Below are 16,038 nucleotides of genomic sequence, written 5' to 3' on the forward strand. Positions count from 1 at the left end.
ACCTTTTAAGCGCCCTCAGGCTCCTACCATAACTTAATCTCTTATGCCCCCATGAAGACAGGTAGTTGACAGAGAGGAATGCTGTAGCTATAAAAAAAAATCAAACAAAGCACTGAAGTTGATGTCAAAGGTTATTTTCCTCATAATGTTTCCATGTGGTAAGAGATGAAGCGATACTGAAAAATGTTGTGGATTTCGGAATGCAACCATCTTGGATTTTTAACTAGTGAAAATCAATGAAGTTTCACTAATTTCAAAAGGGCTAGGAATGTTTTCACCATTTGATGTTTTGTGATAAGGTCAGCATTTATATAACAGCTTCTGAATGTTTAGTTCGCACAGAAGAAAAACAATCAGCTTCATTCAGTGTTCATAAAGAGTTTCCATGGTATAAATCAGTTTGAAAATCCAGTAATTATTTACAGTAAATTACATTTACTGTAATTTAAAGCTTTAAGTTAGTAACTTTGTAAATAGTTAAGTGTAGGTCCTGAGATATCCTGAAACAAATGGCCTTTTTAAAAACAAAAAAACCCAAACTACCCCTGTATCATAAATGTAGGTTAGAATGGCTGTTAGAATCATGTGATTCCTCAGACTGGTTGACTATGACTATGCTGGTGTTTTTGTTAAGGAATTCCTCTGTTGTCACTTGCATTCTTTTTTCCTCTGTTTTTTTTCCCTTCTGTGAGGAAGGGAAGTAAAAGAACCATAATGTTTAAGGCAATTAAGTAAACCACCTACAGCTAATATAGACAATGTTCAGAAGTTAGTCACAAAATGATGGGGAACTTGCTCAAAAAATGGAGGTTAAATCTCTCTATGTATCAGAAAAGAGCTGGCTAGGGTCACAAATCGCAGATATATAGGACAAAACAGTGTGTTTCATTCAGAAAAAAAAAAAAAAAGGTTGGTTGAAGTCTCTTTGAGTCCAAATCTGGAAAACTATTTTTACCATTTATCTTTCAGCATATTTCTCCTCCCTTCCCCTTGTACCATGCTAGTCTGGCAGCCCAGAATGTACTTGAAACGCCTTCCCTTACTGTCTAAAATGATAGCTTTTATTTCAGGACTTGGCTTATTATTATTTGATCCTATAACCCCTTGAGGCCAGTATTAGCAGTTGGTGTCAGGAAATCCCAATTCCCAGTGCCAAGGGGTTAATTGCTTTTCCCCGTTTGATCTTTTTATACCCATTTTGTATGCTACCTGACCCTTTTGCCATCTATAGAAGGTACACATACTTTTCTTTACTGGTCTATATCTTGAATCTCCCTATAGCTTTCCCCACTGCTGCCTTGCCAATTTTTCATTATTTTTCATTATTTTTCAACCAAAAAAGTTGCAATTGACCTGAATTTTTCCTTCTTAGCTTGTCCAATGTTCTTGGCAGGAAATGTGAAACATACCATCATTGTACTTCCAGGAACTGAAATAGATTGATAGAATGCACAGGCAATATATTATAAAGAAAAGAAACTTGAATATGTATAGACCTATGAAACTGGACTGCTGATGTATTAAATTTGGAGACCTTTGTTGCTTAAAAAATAATTTTTGTGTCTTTTTAAACAATAGAACTAAAGTGGGGGAAATGGGGGTGGAGGGAAGAAACCCTCAAGACTAAATTAGGAAGTAAGCTTATCTTCAAGCAAAACATGATTAGATTTGTCAGAAATATTTGCCTTGTCAAGGCTTACACTACATTAATTGAAAATGTTGTTTTGTTACCAGGTTACAAGCATTCATTTCTTTAGGCTGCTTGGTTTAAAATAGGAATTATATTTATGTTTTCTTCATATTCCATAAAGCTAGCAATCAAGCTGATATTATGCCATGGTACTTTTTGAAATCTTTGCAGTTATTTGTCAGCAATTGACATTTTTCGACATACTTTAATTTCCTTAAGAAAGTGAGAAAATATTCAAAGGAACTGAAAAAATTAAAAAAAAATCACCATATACTTTCATGGTTATAACTCTGAAAAATACTTATATTCTGAACTGTCTCTGAAACTATAATGTACCACTCCAACTTCCAGATTTTTTTAAAATAACTATATCCTTAGTAAAGTAAAACATCATAAATAGGAAGGAAACTTGAATAGTGTATCTGCATGGAAAGGTCAATATCAGGTCTTTAGTATTAAAAAAAAAAAAAAAGTAGTTCAGATAAGGAAAAGCAGTTCTACCAGCACTAAAAGTTGCACACATTCTCATGTATCTGTATCTTGTGAAATTGGTCTCAATTTTCAATTTTTCCTGCAGTTTGTGATTTTGTTAAATGTTTTCCATGATGTTTATCTGGTCTGACAGAATGGGAACTCACACATCAAGATTTTTCCTTTAGCAGGGTGCTTAGGTCTTGTCACTACTCTTTTAGGCTACCTATTTTTCACAACAGCAGTAGATATTTGATTTTCTTGAAAACCCTAGTGATATTCAGGTTTGATAAAAATGTATTGCCAAGTTAGTAAGGGATTTTTTAAAATGGAAGTGAGAGAAAGATGCATGCAAAACCCTAGTACATTCATGTGAGATTTATTGATTTCAGAAAATAGATTAAAAATAAGAGTGAAGTTTTAGCTTTATGGATCATGATGTGTTTAAAAGCTTAGCTGAATTGTCCTAGTTCTTTGAAACATATTCAGTAAGAGTGTGCAGGTGTTTCAAAAATGTAACTTGAAGCAAAATTTACATGCTCTTGAATTTTAGTATGAAGATTAAAACCTGCAAAGTTCACTTGAAATCCCACATGGAAGTTATGAACTTCACAGACCTTTATACTGGTGAATTTTGTCTATTTTGAGTTCATTTATCTCCTCCTCAGCTACAATTTTCTTCATCTACAGGAAAGGAACTAGTTCTTTATCACCTTAGAAGAGGCCTTGTTTTCATCCTGGCATTTGCCTTTAAGAGGCCACAAGGATGGAGCCTCTTTTCAAAGATGAAATTACCTGTGCTCTTTTCACTGCTGAGCTTTCTTCCAGCTCTTGTTCCGTGAGCAGAGTACATGGACTCTTATTCTTCTATTCAAGTGCTGCTGTGCTAGGTCCTTCTAACTCTAGGACTGATTGTTGTCTTAAAGAGCATGTGGACCTTAAAGGGAGTTTGCATGAAGCCTAAAGGACTTTTTCTCTTTCAAAGATGAAAGACTACAGAGTAGGATCCTTTCTATTTTGCCTGCTTTGCAGTATGAGTCTGCAGGAAGAAGAGGGATCTTAGATGGGATGGCCTGTTCCTGCCAATCATTGATTTTACTGTTTCTCAGGATGTTGCATGAGTCAGGTCAGACCAGGTTCCCCACTAGCCAAAAAGGAATCATGAAAATAAAGTAGTGATTTTTTGGAAGCAGGTACACTGTGACATTAGTAGACATGTGTACTATTTTCCATAGATGCTAATAGTATCTGTAAATAGACTCCTTCCATATGAAAATGAAAAAACACAAGCCCCATCTTACAGCCATTTCTGACAGCCAGCAGAAAATAGTATCCCATGAATTTGTCTGTATTTCCAACAGTATAATCCCCATCTTAAAAAATTTTTCAGCTTGGCTGCCTTAGCAATAGGTCAAGAATCAGGCTTCTAATACTTTTCTCATTCATTATCCAGGCTTTTATCTTGATACACAATAATAACTAGCCTAATTTCCCTTAGGCGCCTCTAAGTTTTGCTGTTACGGAAGTGCAATTGCTGTATCTTCAGATCTTTTCTGGATGTCAGTATATTTTTCCCTCAAAATGCAAACTGAGAAATACAATTGGTAGGAAAAATATGAGGAAAATAGAAATGTTTCATTTCTACTTCTTGATGCAATATTTCATATCTTTAATGTTCACTTAGCTCAGCAGAATTGTTTATTGAATTTCTTTTCCAATGGGCAACCTTAAAACTGCATTTTCTAGAAATTATTGTAAACTGGTCCGAAATGTTGCAACAAAAGTTATAGTGGAGAGTTCTTTTGGAATGACAAAACCAAAAAATAGAAAGTATAATAGTGAGTTGGTTTGTCACAAATGTCTTGCTGAATGCCCAGGTTGTTTTTTCAGTGGCATGGAGCTGTACATTTTAAGTGTTATGAGATGTGGATACCCATCCCACTGGGCTTCTAACTCATAACTAAACCACAGCCACAAACTGATTTATGGTAAACTATCATCTAAATAACTGACAATTCTGAGCCACTGAATTACCTAGTTTGCTCATCTTTTTAGCCTTCATATGAATAAACAATACAGAAATCACTGCTGGATTGAGTAAAAGGGTAGGTGAGATGCAGTGCTCCTGCTCTGCGTGTTTGATCTGCTCTTCTGACTATTTCCTTGAACGTTGCTAATGAGGGGTTTGATTAATTATTTATTTTTTGCCATAGTAGCAGATTGCAAGTTACAAGATCAAGGTACTTATCAAAATCTCTGAGCTTCTGTGTGCCTGAAAGCCAAGGACAAACCTACATGATTCCCATGGACTACAAACCTCTCTATTGTGTGCTACATTCACACTGCCAAGTTATTACCTGAAGTGTCTTGTAGATATTCCACATCTAAACTTGACTTTGACCTTCTATTATTTTCATTCCCATGACCTCTTTTACCCTCTTGTCCAATTTGAAGGACATCATATCTGTCTGGCACCAAGTGGTGCCAGTACTCAGGAGCCTGAGTAAATGTTACAAAATAAGAGCAGCTAATTAAAAATCTGTAGTGTTGACATCTGTTTAATATATGTAATATTTCCAGAACTTGATAGCAGATCACCTTACAGTAACAAGGGTCTAAGTCAGACTGTTTAAATAAAGTAATAATGAAGTATAGTAATATGGTTGTAAACTTGGAACTGTTCCAAATGGAGTCATAAAGTGTGCTAGTTGGTTCTGAGAATTGGAATGCAGTAAAAGTCAAATTTTACAACAGTGACTATTATATAGTGGAATTAACTTGGCTACTCTAGAGGTTTAAAATATACTTTACCATTAAGAGACAAAGTCACAAGATTATAGGGATTTTACTCGACTAACAGAGATTGACAAGTTCATTTTCATTGTTGAAGATTAAGATAACAAGAACAACTTAATTATTATATTTAGTTAAATGAGGGGAATGTACAATGCTATTTGTTTGAACAAATTAGTAGTACCTACAGGCTTGATTAGGTAAGATGTTGGAACACTACCAAAAATTTAAAAATTGACTTGAGTCACTTAAAATATACTTAATTATTTGTTCTACCATTGTTTAATCAAAGTTACAGAGCAACTTAAATTCATTAAAGTCATTAAGTTAATAAGTACAGAGATTACTGCTTTGACAGTTGAAACATCTGTAATTTTTAAGATTATAAAACACAAGTAAAATCATTTTGTACCAAAGCAGTAATCTCAATGAAATGCATCAAAAATGTCATATCTATTTAAGATATTTCTGTAAATTTTATACAAAAAGGAGCTGGTAAAGGATTTCAGTGTCTACTTTTACTTGAGGCACTCTGTTTTCTGTAGCAGGAACTTCTCAGTCCATTCAAGCCTTTTTTCTACTGAAGTTTGGGTGGGTTTTTTTGGTTTTAATATTTCTGGGGTTTGATATGACATCTTATTACAACTTAATGAAAATGTCACTATTTTGCAATATTTTCTGTATCTGCAAGATAATGATTATTGGCATCTGAAAACGAACCGACAAGTTGGTAAGTCATGGTTATGGCAATCCACTATAGTAGTCTTAGCAGCTCAGATCACTGCCTGCTCAGCCCTGTATCTTTTCTGATGATGGGAAATTCAGACTTAGAAGGTGAATGCAAAACACATTTTACTGGACAGCTCTACTGAAAGTGGTAGCCAAGGAGCAGTAGACAGGGAGTATTTGGTTCATCCCCTGTTATTTATTCTCTGAGTCCGTTCTACTCTGAACTAATTTTCTAACATGAAATCCAGTGTTAGTAGTTTAAATAAAGCCAGTCTCTCCTGGTGGGTAGCTCAGTAGTATGTGTTGGAACAGAACTTTGGACTTCATAGATCTGATTTCTGTAGAGGCAGCTGCTATTAATAACCTATTTCTTGATGTGGAGAAGCTTTCAGATATGGAGAAACACTGGAGAAGAATAGCAAGGAGTAGATGCAAGCAAGAAGATCTTTTGCTTTAAGGCTCTGAATTCTCCATAACTGAAGTAAAACAATTTAGAAGAATACAATTTAAAGGATGAATCATAAAAGTTGAAAAGAGACAAACATTGTTTGCAGTTGTCTTCTTAAGGTGTACTGAAGCACATGAGAAGATAACTGTAATAGGCAATTTCCATTAATAATTCAATTGGAAACAGGTGCAACAGTTGAAGTATTTAAACTACACAAAGATTATGTTAGTTTAGTATCAATCAACAGCTGTGGAGTAATTGCTCTTTTAAAATTATATTGTTATAAAATTGTTGGCAACAATAACAATAAGCCAAATCTATAACAATGTTGCTAATTTGATACTTGTATCACCAACAGATGCTCAGAAAAGCAAGTTTTCATTGATAACTGGATTTGTGGCTAGCTTTGCTGCAAACAAGTTATTGTTGAAATGATTAAGTAATAAAATGCATTGATTTAGTCTGCTAAATTTAGATAAAAGTTTAGCTTCTTAATGTACTCAACTGTCAGTGTAATATGTGAAAGGAAAAATTATGTGTGAGCTGTTTGTTTTTAAAGAAAATCTTTGCATTTAAATATTGCGCAACTTGTAGAAGGAATCTGATTCATATCAGATTTACTATAAGGAAAAGTTATATGATGATTATATGATTCTTAAGGTGTGCCGAGGCTGCAGATGCAAACTCGTTAACACTGTCATGTTACATGTACTGCCAGAAAAGATAATGTAAAGCTGGACAACATCAGTTGTCTCCAAGTGTGAATTAAAAAAAAAAAAAAAAAAAGAAAAAAAGCACATCTATTGAGCTGTTTGTTCAGAAGTCTGTATGGAAAGCATAAGTTTTAGAGTGTGAATTACTTGAAATTATGTAGTTTAAAAAGGTTTCTGGAGGAATTTTCAAGCATGTCAGGAGAAAAAGCACATTTTCAAGACCTCAAATCTTTTTCAGCAATGGGATGACTAGAAACTGAGCACACAGGAGCTTATGTTTTGCACGGGAGTGGAGCAGTTGCAAACATTTTACAGAACAGATGCATCGTAATGAACTAGTCCTTGTTCTCTTACTATGAACTAAAACCTATACTTTAATATGTATTAGATACTAGGATAAAATTATTTACTGTGAGAGTGGTGAGGCACTGGAACAGCCTGCCCAGAGAAGTGGTGGATGCCCCATCCCTGAAAGTATTCAAGGCTGGCTTAAATGGGGCTTTGAGCAGCCTGGTCTAGTGGAAGGTGTCCCTGCCCATGGCAGGGGGGTGGAACTAGATGTTCTCTTAGGTCTTTTCCAACCCAATCATTCTATGAATCTAGGATTTACTTCTCTGGCACTTAAAAGGAAGAGGAGAACATTGCTTAATTCAAAAGTCCATATTTTTATCACTGGTTTCTTACTGTACCGTAGAGATAAGTATCGCAATAAGGTGATTGGAAGAGCCATACTTTAGTTTTTTGAGAAAGTCAAAGACTTTCTCAAAGTTTTTGAACAAATCTTTATTGAAGCTAGTGTTACCTTTGATAGGGTATAGGTTGACTTACTGTTAAGAGCATGTAGAACAACGCGACTCTTGATATTCTGTAGTATCACAGGCCAGAAAGTACTGTTGCATTTCCAACTTGAAACTGTCTGCATGGACTTGTAAACTAGTAGAAAGTAGAGAAGTCATGATTACAGGAAATAATGCTTCATTTTACCTTAAATGATGCTGGGTCTTGCACTGTCCTAGTCATCAAGAAGAAAGCTTAGTGATGAGATCCTGTTTCACTTGATTTGAAAAATAACCTCTCTAGAACAGCAAGTGATAGCATTTCAAACCAGCAGGTTCCCCAGGATTGCTACCTTGGTCTGACTGGCACACTTCTGGAAAGCTGAGAAACCAATTGCTGCCATATTTTCACCTCAGTCATAAGAAATATTGAGAAAGGTGTTTAGGAACTCTCTTCTGTAACCTTCATTTGTTTCTCACTAAGAGAACTCTGCCTGGTCTAAACACCCCTTTGTCCTGAGGCTGTGCAAATAGCGTTCTGTGTCTTGGCTGTGAGGTCTGAGATCTACCACAACTGGAACAGGAACAAATCATCTTTTGGTAATGACTAGAATTTTTTTTGGAAGAGGGAGTGGAAAAAGATTTTTTTCGTAGAGTTTGCAGGAAGCCTTCTTGGTTTCCTCTCATCTTACCATCTCTAGAGCAAAATGGCAATGATTGCTGAAATTAATTTCTTATTACCCTTTTTTTTTTGAGTTTCATGGCAATGAAACTCATATGCACAAACAGAACAACTTTGAATATATATGAAATATTTGAGTATATTCTCTGTCAGGTTTCTCTCCCCCCCCTCAATTTCAGGTGATAATAATTTTTTTTCTGATTTATAGTTAAATTGCATTATTTGGGGAACTTACTGAAATTAGTACTAGTTTTCCTATACAATGTAGATAAATCACTTTACCTTTTTGAGAAAACAGACTTCAACTGTCTTATTAATTTTTCTTTCCCAACCTATAGTTTTTTTACATCTCTTAAAAGACATATGGTAGATTGATGGCACATATAGTTTTTTTTCATTTTGCTTGTTTAAAAAGATGTTTTGCTATTATAAATCGACTTAATTTAACAAATTAATCTGAATACAGGAATCATGGGGTATTATATGATACTTTAAATATTATGAATTTTGACTGTTTTATATAAAACGTCATTGTGCATTACTCCAAATTCTTACTTTTTTAGTAAAAGGCATCAATGGATTCTATGATTCCAAATCATAGAATCCATGAACTTAATCCTTGTAGATACATTCGCAGCTGCTCCCAGTTACTCTTTTTGGATCATCAGGTGAATGCAACTGTAGGAAAAAAAAGGTCAGGTTCTATTTGAATGAATATCAGTGAAGAAGAGATACAGAAATAATTAAATCTGAATTTCTGATCTGAATGTGAAGTTGCTTTGAAGCTGGTCTTACAAGGAGGTAGATCCAAATGGGAAGACATTACTAGTCATCAAGAAGATGTTGCCAGTGCCGCTGATGCCAGGCTGGTTGTGTACAAACAGACCAGAAATTGTTTCTGGGTTTTTAGGGGATATAATTTGAACAGGAGTTTGGCTTTATTTCCTTTCTGCCTAAATGAAAATGTATGCAAGGTCTAAAATCAATTAGTTATCACAGAGGATGTTCAAGCTTTTAACTAAATAACCGCTCTCTGGACTGTTGTATTTCAGCAGCTTTATTTCCACTAATTCTTCTGCAAAATAAACTCCATAGTTTTCAAGAAAAGGTTGAAGAAATACATCTCTATATTGCAAAGAAGTGACACTATTTCTTCTTTATCATCTTATTTTATCTTCAGTCCTCAACTTTTGTTTTAGTTTTCCTCTCAGGCTACAAATACAGTGCAGAATAGCAATGAGGCAAAATTCAACATAAATCAAGACAGTCATTTGCAGATAACTGCTTTGGTCTCTAATCAGCCAAAGTGTGTCTATTTTCAGTAGATGAAGCTACACTCTTCCACTTCTCTTCCATCATGAGAAAGTATAACATCTCTTGTTTCTAGCTTTCTCTCTTTTCTGTTTAAGACATTTAAGGAAGTTTAAGGATTCAGGGCAGCTACTAAAAATATACCTTGCATTTGCCTTCAATTAATATTTCACAAATATAAAATAGTTCAGATTATGAAGAGGTAGAGGTTGTGGATCTCTGCTCTTATCTGCTATAGACTACAAGCCATCTTGGAAAAGTTTGGTTATAGAAACAAGCTGCTTGCATCACTAGAACTCCAGAAACCATTCTTGATTTTGATGAGATTCTTTGTTTAAACAGTGTCATCTGATTAATTATAAATGCCAGTTATTTTCTGAAATAGATCTTACTTCTGTGCTGCAGAGCCTCTGATGCTGAATTACAGTGTATTAATCACTTCATTTCACCTTTAAATCAATTTTCCTTCTGAAATACTGTTTTTCATAGCCTTATGGAGAATAGCTGCCAAACGCCTCTAAAAGAATTTGACCAGAACCACACTAAAAATTCATTAGTAGCCATGTGTGTTGAAATAAGTAAGAAAGCCCACTCAGTTTTGCTGGTCTGTGATGAAGAATTTCATTATCTGTATGTGTCACAATGGGCTTCTACCAGTATTAAGCCTCATATTGACCCAGTTTTACTGGGTCAATTTACACTGGCACTGCTATACAAATACACATTGGTTGCATGTTTTGAGTGATATGTTGGTTTTGCTGTACAAAAATAAGAGATCTGATGACAATGTTGGACTTATCATCAGACTTGCTAGTGTGGACAGGTCTATGTTTTTTAAGTACAATGAATTTCTTGGACATAAGAACACAAACCAGATTAAAAAAAAAAAGCTTCTGAAATGTAATTTCTGGTAAGGGGGACTATAACTTCCACTATGGACACTGCAGCTGGAAAGCTCAAGTTTTGTCACAGTTACCAAGACAGTCTCTGGCTGCAGACAGTGCAGAATCAGTACCATTTATTTTCCTGCTATTAATGAGTTCTCTTCCTTTTTGATTAGAGCATTTTAACAGTTGAAAATGCAGCCAGACTCAATACTGACCTAAGACTGATCTCATAGTCACTTGTTAGGAACTCAGCTGAGGTAATCTGGGAGTTAAATCTTTTAGGCCATGAAAATATATTTAGACAGGACCAAATAACTTCACTCCTCTTTTCAGGCTTACAGCCACTACATAGCAAGTAGGGTTCTAGTACTTGTAAGCAACTGGAGAAGTCAAGGGGGAATCAGAAGAAGAAACAAAAAAACCACTTTTTTATTTTATTTCATTTCATTTCTCAGACCCTCTGAGTCTTTCTTTACTGTAGGGAAAATACCCTGGCTGGTCTAGTTCTCTACCTGCCTAGAAGCCTTTGCTACCCCCTGATGTTACCTTTATTTTTTTATATATACAAAATGGAGATTGAAGATAATTTCCCCTTAATCCTACTGGTCTTTTCTGTGTTTTTCCACAGTGTCAAGCACAGCAGAACTCCTGTCTGAGTGAAGGTCTGTGTGCGTTAATGTCATTTGTTAGTTTTAAACCAGCTTCTGAAAACCCAATTCCCAGAAAAACCTCCCTGTTGTCTAGTGCAGACAAAAATAGGGATAATATTTTTATATATTTTCATAATACTTTTCCTCTTCAGGATGGATGTTTTCATGTGAGGACTGTGAGAAGGTACAAGCCTACAAGTTTCTGCCTAAATCCTGAATTACATTCAAAAAACCCACCATACAAGTAGACCCTCTTTCATGAGATAATTAAGTCTGTCGCAACCAAAAAAAAACCAAAAAAAAAGTTATAACCTAGTGCCTAAAATCTTTCCATAATAAACAGCAGGGCAGACACAGTAACTACAGTTGACAGATACTGAGTTATTAAAGTAGGTTGAATAGGGTTTTTTGGTGTACACTAACAGATTTACACTTATTTCATGAAGGAAATAAAAATAACAATTTTAGCAGTCAAGATTTCGTTCTACGGGCTTTAGGTGCTCTGCAGGTAATTACTACCTGCAGCAATAGTGTGATGTGATGAAAAGCTTAATTTACAGAAGGGATTTTGAGAATTTCTCCAGAAGCTTTCAAGAATGAAGATGCAGGAAGAAAAAGCTGTCTTTGCACATAAATGAACTTTGAATCTTCATTTCTATTTCTCTTATAGGACAGCTGCTAAAGATCACTACTGTTTTTGCAGCTGGTATGATTGTGAAGTAGGTACTTTTCTGAATGAGAGGTCAGAAACAGCTGGAAGATTGTGTTCTTTTTCACGTGCACAGGATTGCGTTGATGTAAAAAAATATACCCAATAAGCATCTATGCCAAATAAGAAGCTCTATAGGTACCTTAAAATTTGAATGTGGAAAAACCCTGCATACTTGCAGTTCTGATTTTTGAAGACTTTGTTTTTTGAGCAAATACACATGTGGTGTTCCTGTGAAGGAAGCATAGCTACAAATGGCAATGTTTGTAATCTCCTGTTCTGAGAAAACACTCAAAGAAAAAAAATCAGTATAAAATCATATTTTTATTAGTGAATCACAATCCAATGTCGTTAATATATGTTATAATAATTCATGTACAAGGTCATTAATTTTCAATTTTTCTTATGTTTAGCTAAATCTGTGTAATGAAAGAGGGAAAGGTATTAATTTGGACAAGAAGGAAATTTGTATTTTCCTGCCCTGCTATGAACTTCTGCTTCTCCTCTTACTCTGTGAGCTTGCTTGAGTAGCACAGAATGAAAAGAGAAATTGGATTTGTTATTTTGTTATGAAGTATCATTATACACTGCTTTTATTTGCCAAGACATACCTTACAGTTTTATATGTAACTTTTACTAGGCAATTAACTGTAGTAACTGAAGTGACTGTAGTAACTGTTTTAGGAATTAAGCATTATAATTTTGTGTTCAACTTGAAGTTCTCCATTTTGTTCTGTACTACTCCTGTGAAAAGGGATGCAGATGACTTTGAATAGGCAAGCTGGAGAAATGAGGTTTAGTTAAGCTCACGTGACTGAGGCTTATGATCATTATGGCTTGATGGATACTATATGGGATCCTCTAGCTGTGAGGACGACTTTAAAACGTGTGTAGGAATTTGTAGAGACACTATGGCAGACATGCAAAACTGACAAGCTGCTTCTAAGCTTTCCTTTTGTGCCAAAAGGTATTAAAGTCTGCTGAACTCTTACCCCAGACATGCTGAAGCTCTCATCAGAGAATCATAGGACATCTCAGTTCTGAAGGCACCCCGAAAGATCACTTAGTCCAATGTTTTGTGGAAAAGGGAGCCTCGGTGACATTATCTAATGCCTTGTCCAGTTCTGTCTTGAAAACCCCCAATGATGGGAACTCTACCGTGTAGCTGGGAAGGTTGTTCCACTGACTGATTGTTCTCACTGTAAAAAAATTATTTTTTTTCAAAACAAAACCTCTCCTGGTGCAACTTGTACACATTGCCCTTTGTTCTCTCCATGTGGTTCCCCGTGAGGAGAGACCTTACTTTCATGTTGTAGCTGCCCTTTAAGCACTGGAAAACTGTGATATGTTCCCACCTAACCCTTCTATTCTCCAGTGTGATAAGATCTAACTCCTCAGTCTTTCCTCAAAAAGGCAGGTTCTTCAGCCTTTGGTAAGCTTCGTAGCCCTCCTTTGGACCCTATCCTGTCTTTTTATAATTGGGGGGACCAGAAAAGCACATAGTACTCTAGACGGACAAAGCCTGACTAGTGCTGAGCAGAGGGGTCAACTGGTTCTACTCTTGTTTGTTGATTTGATGATGTAGATTGTATTGTTGTAATATTTCTACAGTGAGATATAAGTGATAAATATGCTTATAATTACCTGTTATGAGAAAAAAACTTCATAACCTCGATTCCCAATCTAAGTCTATCTAACTTGGTTTCCAAAATCAGGGCTATTTTCAGCTAAGAAATACATATTCTGCATCATAACTAGGTCATATATGACTGTGAGAAGGAAATAATGTGGTAAGCATAAAAATAAATTTATAGCACCTAGATTGTGTGGTGACTGCTGCTCCATAAATATCCTCAACAAAAATTAACATATTTCAGGTATAAGTGGAAATATACCGAAAAATGAAGGGAGATGACCAAAAATAAAGTAGAGGAGCCTGTCTAATAAGAAAATATCTAACAAGAAAATACTGGAGAGGATAGGAACTGCATGGCTTCACAATCCCACTTCCCAGCACAGTTAGAAAAGTAAATAAAACTAGAGAGGAGTTATCACAGTGGTCAACATTAATCTTTGTTAAAAGACCTATTTCTAGTGGCATGGAAGAGTTTTGTATTCCAGCAGCACTGGGATAATCATCAGCATTCTTGATAAATCAGATCAGGCTACAGGGTCAATCTCCATTGTGATGAAGTCTATTTCTACCTAAAGAAGCAAATGATCCAAACCTTATTTCTTTTATAAAGTCATACTTTATTGCTAAATCAAGAATTTGACTTTGGAGTTATTAGCTTAGTGGGATTGTCTGAATTCTTTTCAGATTTCCCTCAGAAAGAACGTGAAACAAGACACAAACAATGGTTTTCTGATACTTAAGGATGTTTTTATAAAACAGTTGAACAAAATTGCCCTAAAAATAATTGCTTGGGCTTGTACCAGTTACAACTTTGTTAATGTTTGGCACCAAGCATAGGAAAGGAACTCAGACAGGAAAAGAGAGAAAATGAGAGCTCTGAGAGACAAAATGATGCTTTTTTTTTTTTAGTTGAGAAAAAGAGAAAATAAAATCCCTTTGAGAACTAAGTACAGGAATAAAATTTGGTGATGCATTACACTATCATTTTAAGAATCTAAACTTTGCCATCATACATAATTTATTAGCAAGATGCGGGATGAATTTTGTTGTACTATTCCTATGAGCTCTGAGTAGTATCAGGTCAGATTTTATTTCAACATGCATGCAAAAAGAATCCTAAAGTGAATTCAGAGTATTTTATTTTTTAGGGTTTTTTTTTTCGGTGTTATAAGTAGTAAATTACAGATCCAAGAGGAGACATGCTTCTTTATGAGGATCGGTGCTTTTCTGTTTCACTGGGGTTTTTCTTTCCTTTTTTCCCCTCAGAGGGGAGAGGTTAAGATTGTGACTGACTCATATGATATTGATGTTATTATTAATGCTGCTACATGCTTGGACACCACATTTAATAAGTATGTGGCCTATTTAATAAGTATGTGTGTGTACATGTGGGTTACTTTTCTAGTAGATTTTGCTTTTGTATTATATAGGCCAAAACCTTTTTTCTCAATGTATTTTGCCTTTGTTTTCAGATATACCATATATAATAGGTAGCATACGTAGCTCATTTACTGTTTTATAAATTTGCCTGATTGATATATTCAATCCTATTTAGGTAGCCAGCAAGCAGATCTCTTTTTATTTATTCCTCATAAAAAAAAAAAAACCCTGGCCTGTCAGAAGCTTAGTAATTGATCTGAAATTGGATGGACAGAATCATCCATACCCAAATAGCAGCCCTTTATTTCGTGTCAGCTTTTGGTCTTCCTTTAATCGATATATTCAGCAGTAATAGAAGATGAAGTGGTCAGGTCTGCACTGGCCAGTCTACAAAAATTCAGTATACGGAATTTGTAAAATTGATTCTGTCCTGGTGTGTAATGTTTAAAATAAATTAATTGAAAGCTTGATCTGCACTGTGGAAAATTCTGATTTAGTTACTATTGCGTAGATTCAGACCTGGTTTTCTTTGCAGTTTGTGTTGAGAAAGTTAAAGGGAACAAGGAGAGCTTTGGCTTCAGAGAACACTCAAAATGGTGATGGGGAGGGTTATTTTTGTAACCTTATTTTGGAGTCAATATCCTATGACTGAAAATATCCTGCCTGGATCTGACAATGATTTTTAATTTTTGGCACCAGGAGTAGTAATACATATTTGAAAAGGGTATAGCTTTACACTGTATTAGTCCAGACATAGAAGTGAGAAGAGAGTAACAGAATGTCAGGAATATTCTGTGGCTGCTCCCTTTGTGAAAATATAATTTTTTTATTTTTGAGGTTTTACATTTGCATATAGACTGCCCAAATAACAAAAGTTTCTGAATTATTTTTTAATTATAAATTGCCTACAATAAACTTCTGTTTAGTACCCATTTTTTCTATTGTTTAATGAATATTTTCCCCTCAAATACTTGGTAAAATATTTAAATGTAAGTGAGAAGAATAAGTTTCCCCATTAACTCATATGCAATTCTGCTTTTCACCTATGAAATTTCAAGTATTTATTCAGTAAGTTTGTGTCCTTCAACAAATGGAAAAAAAAAAACCCCAAGCTAAATTGTTCCAAAGTACCTTACAGCACAGTGCCCTCAATCTGAGAACAT

The sequence above is a fragment of the Pipra filicauda genome, unplaced genomic scaffold, assembly GCF_003945595.2.
Source record: "Pipra filicauda isolate LSUMZ 115617 unplaced genomic scaffold, ASM394559v2 scaffold112_size3218982_pilon, whole genome shotgun sequence".
NCBI lineage: Eukaryota > Metazoa > Chordata > Aves > Passeriformes > Pipridae > Pipra > Pipra filicauda.